The sequence below is a fragment of the Arachis stenosperma genome, chromosome 6 (genome assembly GCF_014773155.1).
Source record: "Arachis stenosperma cultivar V10309 chromosome 6, arast.V10309.gnm1.PFL2, whole genome shotgun sequence".
NCBI lineage: Eukaryota > Viridiplantae > Streptophyta > Magnoliopsida > Fabales > Fabaceae > Arachis > Arachis stenosperma.
The window spans coordinates 74,901,656-74,915,729 of NC_080382.1; the positions used below are offsets into that span (position 1 = coordinate 74,901,656).

Sequence of the window (14,074 nt, forward strand, 5' to 3'; positions counted from 1 at the left end):
TAATTTTTGCATATGTATACACAATAAGCTTAGTCAAAATAATGAAAATTTTCAAGATTTCTATCTATAGGGCATACCAATTGATTTGAGTGAAAACTTTTCATAGAACTTGCTTGAAATATATATATATATATTGTGGATCATGTTTTTTTTGAGCTAAGAACACAAGCAAGTGAGTTTTGAGCCTAATGGTGTGGTTACATATTATAACCACTTATTTTCCTTCTTGTGTGCATTATTCTCTTTCTATGATTGTAATCTTTGATTTGTTTGATTCTTTATGTCCATTATTTTGTGTATTCATGCATTTATATGATTGAGGCCATCATTTTGTTAGCTCACTTACCCAAATGGCCTTACCTTTTATCTTCCTTTGTTAGCCAAATTCGAGCCTACGATTAACCCACTTTGTTCTTAATTTAGCACATTACAAGCCTTAAAGCGAAAAACAATAAATGTCCTTATTTGGATCTTTGATTAGCTTAGGCTAGAGTGTGTGAGTATCATTCAAGTGTGGGAACCTTGGGACATTGGGTGAATAAAAGGATAATTTTGTATTGTTATTGAAAATATTGGGAATTGGGTACATACTCATGTATCGATCAAATGTAAAAACCTTATGCATTGAGATTCTTGTATATAGAAAAAAAATGAGAAAAACAAAAGAAAAAGGAAAAAAAATATAAATAATATGGAAAAGAAAAAAAATATATAGAAAAAGAAAGAAAAAGAAGAAAAAAAAAGAGAAAGGAATAAAAAGGGGACAAAATGCCCCAAATCAAAGTATAGTCCAATAAAATCAATGCATAGGTGTTGTGAAATTAAAAAGGAATACATGAGTATGTGAAAGAGTGAAAAATCGGTAGTTAGGTTGGAACTTAATTGTATAGGATGTCATAGGTTATGTTGGAAGTTTAAGCTTATCAAAGATTCAAACTTCAAGCTCACTTGACCAAATATGCATCCTACCTTGACCCTAGCCCCATTACAACCAAGGAAGAGACCTCATGATACTTGTATGCATGCATGAAATATATGTTGATTGTTAGAAGAAGAACAAATCTTGGAAAGCATGATTAGGGGAGAATTGAGAGAATCGACCCTAAACACTTGAGCGAATAGAGTGCAAACACTTCCGGTGAGGGTTCGATGCTCAATTACATGTTTCCACCTATGATCATCTCTTCTCATGCAAGTTTGTAAAAATATTTAATAACTCAATTCAATTGTGGATTAGACTTGCTAGTCCTTAGCCCTTGTGCATATATGCTTCTTGGGAATTGATTTATTTTGACCAAGCAATTGCATTCATTTAGGTAGTTGCATATAGGTAGGTTGCATATAGTTTAGTTCCCATTGAATAAATGCCATACCTTTACTTCATTCTTGGTTTAAGCTTGAGGACATGCTTGGTTTAAGTGTGGGGAGGTTGACAAACCCCGTTTTGACGGTTTATCTTGTATTGATTTTAGGGGATTTTAATACCTTTTACCCTCATTTATCCATTGAAATAGCATGATTTTGTGATTGTCTCCTTATTTGTGCTTAGATGTGAAAACGTACTTTTCAACCCTTAATTTGATGGTTTTAATCTCCCTTTGATTCCACTAGATGCCTTGATATGTTTGTTAGTGATTTCAGATTGAAAAGGCTAGGAATGGATCAAAGGAGTGAAGAGGGAAAGCATGCAAAGTGGAGAAATCATGAAAAGTCAAAGAAGTTGAACTCGGCCATGGACGCGCGCGCGCACCTGGCGCTTGCGCGCACCTGCGAATTACCCCATGGACGCGTACGCGTGATGTGCGCGTACGCGTCGGTGTTGGTTTAGGATTTTTTAATAAAAATGTGGCCAACGAATTCTGAAGGGTTGTGGGGCCCAATCTCAACCAACTTTGGCGCCAAAGATGCTATTTAAAGCCAAGGGTTGAAGAGCAAAGGGAATTCCCATTCATTACACACTCATTAGGATTAGTTTAGAGTTAGTTTCTAGAGAGAGAAGCTCTCTCTTCTCTCTAGAATTAGAATTAGGATTAGGTTTAGTTCTTAGATCTAGGTTTTAATCTTTGATTTCTTCCACTTCTATCTCTCAATTCTTTGTAGTTACATTCATTCTTCTTCTATTCTTTTCTTGTAATTTCCTTTATGTTGTTCTTATGTTTTGTTGTAGATCTACTTTTGCTCCTTCCTTTCTCTTTCAATTCAATAAGAGGTAATTCATGTAGATCTTGTTCCTTTAATTGTTGTTGTTAATTCTTTACATTTGATTGTTGTTAGAATTAATTCTTGTTGTCAATTTACTATGCTTTCCTTTTATGCCTTCCAAGTGTTTGATGAAATGCTTGGTTGGATTTTAGAGTAGAATTTTATACTCTTGGCTTGGAAAGGTAACTTAGGAACCCTTGAGTTACTAATGTCCAAGTGATTGATGATTGGGAGCCATTGACTCTAGTTCTCACTAATTGAATTGGTGGAGAGTTAGGACTTATGGACTAGGATTGATATAGCTCATTTGACTTTCCTTTACTACTAGTTAGAGGATGATTTAATGGGATTAATCCTTGCCAATTCTCATATTGTGGTCAGTGATTAGGATAGAGATCCTTGACCACCAACCCTTGCCAAGACCTTTTTAGGCTTTAGTTTACTTTCTTGCCATTTATCTTCCATGCTTCTTATTAAAACCCCAAAATAACTCACAACCAATAACAAGACACTTTATTGTAATTCCTAGGGAGAACGACCCGAGGTTTGAATACTTCGGTTTATAAATTTTAGGGGTTTATACCAGTGACAAACAACTTTTTGTATGAAAGGATTATTGATTGGTTTAGAAACTATACTTGCAACGAGAATTCATTTATGAAATTCTATACCATCAAAAATCCAATCGTCAAAATAATGATGAGAAAAACAAAAGAAAAAAAGAAAAAAATAATATGGAAAAGAAAAATATATATATATAGAAAAAGAAAGAAAAAAGAAGAAAAAAATAAAGAAATAAAAAGGGGACAAAAATGCCCCAAAGCGAAGCTCAATAAGATCAATGCATAAGTGTTGAGAAATGAAAAAGAAAATACATGAGTATTTGAAAGAGTGAAAAATGGGTAGTTAGGTTGGAATTTAATTGTATAGGATGTCATAGGTTAGGTGGAAAGTTTAAGCTTATCAAAGATTCAAATTTCAAACTCACTTAACCAAATATGCATCCTACCTTGACCCTAGCCCCATTACAACCTAAAGAAAAGACCTCATGATACTTGTATGCATGCATGAAATATATGTCGATTGTTAGAAGAAAAACAAATCTTAGAAAGCATGATTAGGAGAGAATTGAGAGAATCGACCCTAAACACTTGAGCGAATAGAGTGCAAATACATCCGGTGAGGGTTTGATGCTCAATTACATGTTTCCACCAATGATCATCTCCTTTCATGCAAATTTGTAAAAATATTTAATAGCTCAATTCAATTGTGGTTTGGCATGGTTGTTAATACCTTTTGCCCTTGTGCTTATATATGCTTCTTGGGAATTAATTTATTTTGACCAAGCAATTACATTCATGTAGATAGTTGCATATAGGTAGATTGCATTTAGTTAGTTTTCATTGAATAAATGTTGATCCCTTTGCTTTCTCTTGGCTTAAGCATGAGGACATGCTTGGTTTAAGTGTGGGGAGGTTGACAAACCCCAATTCGACGGTTTATCTTGTACTGAATTTAGGGGATTTTATCACCTTTTACCCACATTTATTCGATGAAATAGCATGGTTTTGTATATTCTCCTTTAATTGTGCTTAAGAGTGAAAACATGCTTTTTGGGTCTTAAAATAGCTAAATTTAATTCTCTTTGATTCTATTAGATGCCTTGATATGTTTGCTAAGTGATTTCAGATTTAGAAGGCAAAGATTGGATCAAGGGAACGAAGAAAGAAGCATGAAAAGTTGGAGAACTCATGAAGAAATGAAAGAACCGGAAAGCTGTCAAGCCAACCTCTTCGCACTTAAACGACCATAACTTGAGCTACAGAGGTCCAAATGATGCGGTTCCAGTTGGGTTAGAAAGCTAACATCCGGGGCTTCGAAACGATATAAGATTTGCCATAGTTGCCACACGTATGGTGGCGCGCACGCGCAAAGTACGCGCACGCGCCGTTGCTGCCACCTAGTTCACTTAAAACAACATGTGGCCAGTGATTTTAGAAGCCTTGTGGGCCCAATCCAACTCATTTCTGATGCTATTTAAGCCAAGGATTGAAGGGGAATCAACATACTCTCATACTTTTACATGTTAGTTACCATTAGTTTTAGTTTAGTTCTAGAAGTTAGTTTCTAGAGAGAGAAGCTCTCACTTCTCTCTAGAATTAGGATTAGGATTAGGATTAGTTCTTAGATCTAGGTTTTAATCTTTGCTTTCTTCTACTTCTACCTTTCAATTCTTTGTTGTTAGATTCATTCTTCTTCTACTCTTTTGTTGTAATTTCCTTTATGTTGTTCTTACATTTTGTTGTAGATCTAGTATTGTTCCTTCTACATTCTTTCAATTCAATAAGAGGTAATTCATAATAAATGTTCTTCTTTGCTTTTCCATTGTTGATCTCTTGTCTTTGTAGTTAGATCTCTCTTTAATTCTTGCATTTAATAATGATTACTTCTATCGCACTCCATGTGTTTGATGAAATGTCTCTTCTAGATTTAGTGTAGATTTTGCTCCTCTTGGCCTAGGTAGAGTAATTAGTGACTCTTGAGTTATCTAATTCCTTTGTTGATTGATAATTGGAGAGATTGCTAATTGGTTTGGAGTGCACTAAAGCTAGTCTTTCCTTGGGAGTTGGCTAGAACTTGTGGCTCAAGTCAATTCATCCACTTGACTTTCCTTTATTTAGTAAGGGTTAACTAAGTGGTAGCAATGAACAATTCTCATCACAATTGAGAAGGATAACTAGGATAGAACTTCTAGTTCTCATACCTTGCCAAGAGCCTTTTATAGTTGTTAGTTTATTTTCATTGCCATTTACTTTCATGTCTCTTATCCAAAACCCCAAAACAACTCAAACCAATAACAAGACACTTTATTGTAATTCCTAGGGAGAACGACCCGAGGTCCAATACTTCAGTTTATAAATTTAGGGGTTTGTTTTAGTGACAAACAACTTTTTGTATGAAAGGATTAGTGATTGGTTTAGAAACTATACTTGCAACGAGAATTCATTTGTGAATTCTAAACCGTCAAAAATCCAATCGTCAGTAATAAACCTTACGCGAGTAAGGGTCGATCCCACAGAGATTGTTGGTATGAAGCAAGCTATGGTCATCTTGTAAATCTCAGTCAGGCAGATTCAAATGGTTATGTAGGATTAATGATTAAAAGATGAATAAAACATAAAATAAAGATAGAGATACTTATGTAATTCATTGGTGAGAATTTCAGATAAGCGTATGGAGATGCTTTATCCCTTCCGTCTCTCTGCTTTCCTACTGTCTTCATCCAATCCGTCTTACTCCTTTCCATGGAAAGCTGTATGTTGGGCATCACCATTGTCAATGGCTACAGTCCCGTCCTCTCAGTGAAAAGGTTCAACACGCTCTGTCACAGCACGGCTATTCATCTGTCGGTTCTCGATCATGTCGGAATAGAATCCAGTGATTCTTTTGCGTCTGTCACTAACGCCCCACAATCGCGAGTTTGAAGCTCGTCACAGTCATACAATTCCTGAATCCTACTCAGAATACCACAGACAAGGTTTAGACCTTCTGATTAAGGAATCCAAGAGATAAACATTCAAGCCTTGTTTGCTTGTAGAACGAAGGTGGTTGTCAGGCACGCGTTCATAAGTGAGAATGATGATGAGCATCATATAATCATCACATTCATCATGTTCTTGGGTGCAAATGAATATCTTAGAACAAGAATAAGCTGAATTGAATAGAAGAACAATAGTAATTGCATTAATACTTGAGGTACAGCAGAGCTCCACACCTTAATCTATGGTGTGTAGAAACTCCACCGTTGAAAATACATAAGTGATAATGGTGATCAATGGCTTCGGCCCCAGAGAGGGAACCAGAAGAACCAAGATGATAATACAATAGCAAAAGGTCCTATTTATAGAGAACTAGTAGCTTAGGGTTTACAAAGATGAGTAAATTACATAAAAATCCACTTCCGGGCCCACTTGGTGTGTGCTTGGGCTGAGCATTGAAGCTTTCATGTGTAGAGACTATTCTTGGAGTTAAACGCCAGCTTTTGTGCCAGTTTGGGCGTTTAACTCCCATTCTTGTGCCAGTTCCGGCGTTAAACGCCAGAATTCTTGAGCTGACTTGGAACGCCTGTTTGAGCCATCAAATTTCGGGAAAGCCCAGGATGTCTACTTTGCAACGCAATTGAGAGCGCGCCAATTGGGCTTCTGTAGCTCCAGAAAATCCACTTCGAGTGTAGGGAGGTTAGAATCCAACAGCATCTGCAGTCCTTTTCAGCCTCTGAATCAGATTTTTGCTCAGGTCCCTCAATTTCAGCCAGAAAATACCTGAAATCATAGAAAAACACACAAACTCGTAGTAAAGTCCAGAAAAGTGAATTTTAACTAATAACAAATAAAAATATAATAAAAACTAACTAAAACATACTAAAAACATACTAAAAACAATGCCAAAAAGCGTATAAATTATCCGCTCATCACAACACCAAACTTAAATTGTTGCTTGTCCCCAAGCAACTGAAAATCAAATAAGATAAAAAGAAGAGAATATGCAATGAATTCCAAAAACATCTATGAAGATCAGTATTAATTGGATGAGCGGGGCTTTTAGCTTTTTGCCTCTGAACAGTTTTGGCATCTCACTCTATCCTTTGAAATTCAGAATGATTGGCTTCTATAGGAACTCAGAATCCATATAGTGTTATTGATTCTCCTAGTTAAGTATGATGATTCTTGAACACAGCTACTTTATGAGTCTTGGCCGTGGCCCAAAGCACTCTGTCTTCTAGTATTACCACCGCATACATACATGCCACAGACACATAACTGGGTGAACCTTTTCAGATTGTGACTCAGCTTTGCTAGAGTCCCCAATTAGAGGTGTCCAGGGTTCTTAAGCACACTCTTTTTTTTTTTGCCTTGGATCACGACTTTATTTTTACCCTTGCCTTTTGGTTTAAAGGGCTGTTGGCTTTTTCTGCTTGCTTTCTCTCTCTTTTTTTTCGCACATAATCTCTCTCTCTCTCTTTTTTTGGTATTCACTGCTTTTTCTTGCTTCAAGAATCATTTTTATGATTTTTCAGATCCTCAGTAACATGTCTCCTTTTTTCATCATTATTTCAAGAGCCAACATTCATGAACAACAAATTCAAAAGACATATGCACTGTTCAAGCATACATTCAGAAGTCAAAGTATTGCCACCACATCAAAATAATTAATTTGTTATAAAATTCAAAATTCATGCAATTCTTCTCTTTTTTAATTAAGAACAGTTTTCATTTAAGAAAGGTGATGGATTTATAGGACATTCATAACTTTAAGGCATAGACACTAAGACACTAATGATCATAAGACACAAACATAAATAAAACATAAAGCATAATTTTCGAAAAAAAAAACAGAAAAATAAAGAACAAGGAGATTAAAGAATGGGTCCACCTTAGTGATGGCGGCTTGTTCTTCCTCTTGAAGATCTTATGGAGTGCTTGAGCTCCTCAATGTCTCTTCCTTGCCTTTGTTGCTCCTCTCTCATGATTCTTTGATCTTCTCTAATTTCATGGAGGAGGATGGAATGTTCTTGGTGCTCCACCCTTAGTTGTCCCATGTTGGAACTCAATTCTCCTAGGGAGGTGTTGATTTACTCCCAATAGTTTTGTGGAGGAAAGTGCATCCCTTGAGGTATCTCAGGGATTTCATGATGAGGAATTTTCTCATGTCCATGAGTGGGATCTCTTGTTTGCTCCATCCTTTTCTTAGTGATGGGCTTGTCCTCATCAATGAGGATGTCTCCCTCTATGTTAATTCCAACTGAATTACAGAGGTGACAAATGAGATGAGGGAAGGCTAACCTTGCCAAGGTAGAGAACTTGTCCGCCACCTTATAAAGTTCTTGGGATATAACCTCATGAACTTCTACTTCCTCTCCAATCATGATGCTGTGAATCATGATAGCCCAGTCTATAGTAGCTTCGGACCGGTTGCTAGTGGGAATGATTGAGCGTTGGATAAACTCCAACCATCCCCTAGCCACGGGCTTGAGGTCATGCCTTCTCAGTTGAACCGGCTTCCCTCTTGAATCTCTATTCCATTGAGCGCCCTCTTCACAAATGTCTATGAGGACTTGGTCCAACCTTTGATCAAAGTTGACCCTTCTAGTGTAAGGGTGTTCATCTCCTTGCATCATGGGCAAGTTGAATGCCAACCTTACATTTTTCAGACTAAAATCTAAGCATTTCCCCCGAACCATTGTAAGCCAATTCTTTGGGTCCGGGTTCACACTTTGATCATGGTTCTTGGTGATCCATGCATTGGCATAGAACTCTTGAACCATTAAGATTCCGACTTGTTGAATGGGGTTGGTAAGAACTTCCCAACCTCTTCTTCGGATCTCATGTCGGATCTCCGGATATTCACTCTTTTTGAGTTTGAAAGGGACCTCGGGGATCACCTTCTTCATGGCCACAACTTCATGGAAGTGGTCTTGATGCACCCTTGAGATGAATCTCTCCATCTCCCATGACTCAGAGGTGGAAGCTTTTGCCTTCCCTTTCCTCTTTCTAGAGGTTTCTCCGGCCTTAGATGCCATAAATGGTTATGGAAAAACAAAAAGCAATGCTTTTACCACACCAAACTTAGAAGGTTTGCTCGTCCTCGAGCAAAAGAAGAAAGAAGAGAGTAGAAGAAGAAGAAATATAGGAGATGGAGGGGGGCTTTGTGGTTCGGCCAAGGGTGAGAAGTAGTGTTTAGGTTGTGTGAAAATGAAGGAGTGAAGAAGGGTTTATATAGGGGTGGAGATAGGGGTAGGGTTCGGCCATTATGGGTGGGTTTGGGAGGGAAAGTGGTTTGAATTTGGATGGTGGGGTAGGTGGGGTTTTATGAAGGATGGATGTGAGTGGTGAAGAGAATGGTGGGATTTGATAGATGAGGGGTTTTTGGGGAAGAGGTATTGAGGTGATTGGTGAATGGGTGAAGAGGAGAGAGAGTGGTGGGGTAGGTGGGGATCTTGTGGGTCCACAGATCCTGAGGTGTCAAGGATAATTCATCCCTGCACCAAGTGGTGAGCAAAAATGCTCCTTCTGCCAATCCTGACGTTAAACGCCGGGCTGGTGCCCATTTCTGGCGTTTAACGCCAGCTTCTTGCCCATTCCTGGCGTTAAACGCCAGTCTGGTGCCCCTTTCTGGCGTTAAACGCCTAGAATGGTGCCAGATTGGGCGTTAAACGCCCATTCTGCTATCTTCACTAGCGTTTAAACGCCAGCAGATTTTCCTCCTGGGTGTGCTATTTTTCTTTCTATTTTTTCATGCTGTTTTTGCTTTTTCAATTGATTTTGTGACTTCCCATGATCATCAACCTATAGAAAACATAAAATAACAAAGGAAAATAGATAAATATAACACTGGGTTGCCTCCCAACAAGTGCTTCTTTAATGTCAGTAGCTTGACAGTGGGCTCTCATGGAGCCTCACAGATGTTCAGAGCAATGTTAGAACCTCCCAACACCAAACTTAGAGTTTGAATGTGGGGGTTCAACACCAAACTTAGAAGTTGGTTGTGGCCTCCCAACACCAAACTTAGAGTTTGACTGTGGGGGCTCTGTTTGACTCTATTTTGAGAGAAGCTCTTCATGCTTCCTCTCCATGGTTACAGAGGGTTATCCTTGAGCCTTAAACACAAAGGATTCCTCATTCACTTGAATGATCAATTCTCCTTTGTCAACATCAATCACAGCCTTTGTTGTGGCTAGGAAGGGTCTGCCAAGGATGATGGATTCATCCATGCACTTCCCAGTCTCTAGGACTATGAAATCAGCAGGGATGTAATTGTCTTCAATCTTTACCAGAACATCCTCTACAAATTCATAAGCTTGTTTTCTTGAATTGTCTGCCATCTCTAGTGAGATTCTTGCAGCTTGCACCTCAAAGATCCCTAGCTTCTCCATTACAGAGAGAGGCATGAGGTTTATGCTTGACCCTAGGTCACACAGAGCCTTCTCGAAGGTCATGGTGCCTAATGTACAAGGTATTGAGAACTTCCCAGGGTCCTGTCTCTTTTGAGGTAATCTCTGCCTAGTCAAGTCATCCAGTTCTTTGGTGAGCAAAGGGGGGTTCATCCTCCCAAGTCTCATTACCAAATAACTTGTCATTTAGCTTCATGATTGCTCCAAGGTACTTAGCAACTTGCTCTTCAGTGACATCTTCGTCCTTTTCAGAGGAAGAATACTCATCAGAGCTCATGAATGGCAGAAGTAATTCCAATAGAATCTCTATGGTCTCAGTGTGAGCCTCAGATTCCCATGGTTCCTCATTAGGGAACTCATTGGAGGCCAGTAGACGTTCATTGAGGTCTTCCTCATTGGCGATCACTGCCTCTTTCTCCTCTCCAAATTCGGCCATGTTGATGGCCTTGCACTCTCCTTTTGGATTCTCTTCTGTATTGATTGGAAGAGTACTAGGAGGGAGTTCAGTAACTTTCTTACTCAGCTGACCCACTTGTGCCTCCAAGTTTCTAATGGAGGACCTTGTTTCAGTCATGAAACTTTGAGTGGTTTTGATTAGATCAGAGACCATGGTTGCTAAGTCACAGTGGCTCTGCTTAGAATTCTCTGTCTGTTGCTGAGAAGATGATGGAAAAGGCTTGCCATTGGCAAACCTGTTTCTTCCACCATTATTGTTGTTGAAACCTTGTTGAGGTCTCTGTTGATCCTTCCATGAGAGATTTGGATGATTTCTCCATGAAGGATTATAGGTGTTTCCATAGGGTTCTCCCATGTAATTCACCTCTTCCATTGATGGGTTCTCAGGATCATAAGCTTCTTCTTCAGATGAAGCGTCCTTAGTACTGCCTGATGCAGCTTGCATTCCAGACAGACTTTGAGAAATCATATTGACTTGCTGAGTCAATATTTTGTTTTGAGCCAATATGGCATTCAGAGTATCAATCTCAAGAACTCCTTTCTTCTGATTCATCCCATTGTTCACAGGATTCCTTTCAGAAGTGTACATGAATTGGTTATTTGCAACCATTTCAATGAGTTCTTGAGCTTCTGCAGGCGTCTTCTTCAGATGAAGAGATCCTCCAGCAGAGCTGTCCAATGACATCTTGGACAGTTCAGACAGACCATCATAGAAGATACCTATGATGCTCCATTCAGAAAGTATGTCAGAAGGACACTTTCTGATCAATTGTTTGTATCTTTCCCAAGCTTCATAGAGGGATTCACCTTCCTTCTGTCTGAAGGTTTGGACTTCCACTCTAAGCTTACTCAATTTTTGAGGTGGAAAGAACTTTGCCAAGAAGGCATTGACTAGCTTTTCCCAAGAGTTCAGGCTTTCTTTAGGTTGTGAGTCCAACCATATCCTAGCTCTGTCTCTTACAGCAAAAGGGAATAGCATAAGTATGTAGACTTCAGGGTCAACCCCATTGGTCTTGACAGTGCCACAGATTTGCAAGAATTTAGCTAAAAACTGATGAGGATCTTCCAATGAAAGTCCATGGAACTTGCAATTTTGTTGCATTAGAGAAACTAATTGAGGCTTAAGCTCAAAGTTGTTTACTCCAATGGCAGGGATAGAGATGCTTCTTCCATAGAAGTCGGGAGTAGGTGCAGTAAAATCACCCAGTACCTTTCTTGCATTGTTGGCATTGTTGTTGTTTTCAGCTGCCATGTCTTCTTCTTGTTTGAAGATTTCTGTTAGGTCCTCTACAGAGAATAGTGCTTTAGCTTCTCTTAGCTTTCGCTTCAAGGTCCTTTTAGGTTCAGGGTCAGCCTCAACAAGAATGCTTTTGTCTTTGCTCCTGCTCATATGAAAGAGAAGAGAACAAGAAAATATGGAATCCTCTATGTCATAGTATAGAGATTCCTTGAGATGTCAGAGGAAAAGAAGAATAGAAGGAGGAGGTAGAATAAGAAGAATTTGAACTTATCAAGAGAGATAGAGTTCGAATTGTTGATAGTGGAGGAGTGTTAGTCCTTAAATAGAAGGATGTGAGAAGAGGGGAAGAATTTTCGAAAATAAATTAAAAGATTTTGAAGAAATTTTTGAAAAATTGAAGAATGATTTTCGAAAACTAAAGTTGGAAAAGAAATAAAGTGATTTTTGAAAAAGATTTTGAAATTAGAAATCAAAAAGATTGAAAATTATTTGGAAAAAGATGTGATTAAGAAGATATGATTGAAGAGTTATGGTTTTAAAAAGATATGATTGAAAAGATATGATTGAGAAATAATTTAAAAAGATTTGATTTTTAAAATTAATGACTTGGCTAACAAGAAATTTAAAGGATATGATTCAAACATTAAACCTTTCTTAACAGAAAAGGAAACATACTTGAAATGTTGAATCAAATCATTAATTGTAGGCAAGTATTTTTGAGGATGGAAAGAAATTGATTTTGAAAATATATGATTGAAAAGATATGGTTTGAAAAAGATTTGCACTACAAGAAAAAGGCACATTTGTAACAAAAAATATTGTTACAAAACGTCGAAATTTTGAAACAAAAGTTTTTTGTAACAAAAAAATGGTCCATTGCAGTAAGTCCCGTTACAAAAGTTTTTGTAACAAAAAATGGAACTGTTACAATTCAATACCATATTTTGTAACAATTTTTTCTGATACAAAAAACCAGAAGCTGTTACAAAAATGATAACAAATTTTGATCTTGAAAGTATTTTTCGTGACAGTCAATTTTTTTTCCTATCAAAAAATTTTGTTACAAAATGTAACATGATTTTGTAACATTTTTTTTCTTTAGTTACGAAAGCAAATTAATTATTTTGTAACAACTTTTTTTTATTACAAATTACATGCATAATTTACTAAATTATTTTTTAAATTAACTAATATATTAACAATTTTAATAAGTAAGTTTACATGTATATAATATGCAAAAACATACATAAGTCAAACAAGATCCTTTTAGCTAAAATTGTCTTGAAACAAAATAACATTAGCTAGTGAGTACATTGATTAGTTCAACCAAAACATAAAAGTTCTAACATAAAAGTTCTAACATAGATTAGTGTCTCTATGCATCAAAACATTCTTGAGCCTTCAAGGTAGTATATGGTCACCATTTCAGCACTCCTATAAATAAGAAAAACCGAAATAAAAAAGTTAGAAACAAGATATAACACTAATTATAATTTTTCCACTAAGTTTTATCCAAAATGTTTAGAAAAATTTCGACAGAACCTCCCCTAAAACTTGGATATTTCCACTGTCCACGGTTCCAACAAACACAACCAATTCACAACTTATATCTCAACAATACCCAACCAAATTTATCAAACTAAATAATAGGACATTTGTCATTTTTCAACCATAACACAAGTAAAATGTGATAAATAGATCCATATACAAATTAAAGTATACTAATCAAGGATACAAATTATCAAGAATTGACAATTCAATATATAAAACTTGGGCTAATTAATCATCATTCAATCACAAATATACTTGACCTGTTTTTCATGCTTTTACACTCACAAAGTTCCATACAAGGAAAGTGACATTCATGTCAAAACACAAGAACATGAAAAACAACCAAAAGAAACCAAATTTAAATTACTTCCTTTAAACCAAAAGAGAAACTCTGACAACACGATAATAAAGAAGGAAGGCCAGAAACTCTCACTTCCTACATGCACAGATACACTAGGCCATATCAGATCAGGCTTAGGTCCTTGTAGTTTTATATAAGCTAAAACAAGGAATCTCTAGCAAAGTATCCCAACAAGTATAGAAGAAAATACAATTGGGTGTACTGCCAGTTATACTTACACATATGAAGTCAAAATCAATAGTAATAAAGAAGAGACATTAATGAACTGAAGCATATGCTCTAAAATCAACATGCTACTAGTACTTTACATAGG

At 37.0% G+C, this 14,074-nt stretch overlaps 1 non-coding gene across 1 annotated transcript; it reads left to right on the forward strand.

Moving 5' to 3' along the window:
* Positions 1–11,352: 11,352 nt before the first annotated feature.
* LOC130938561 (small nucleolar RNA R71) lies at positions 11,353–11,456 on the forward strand. Its single transcript, XR_009069722.1, has one exon. It is a non-coding gene; the product is annotated as a small nucleolar RNA R71 (small nucleolar RNA).
* Positions 11,457–14,074: the final 2,618 nt, after the last annotated feature.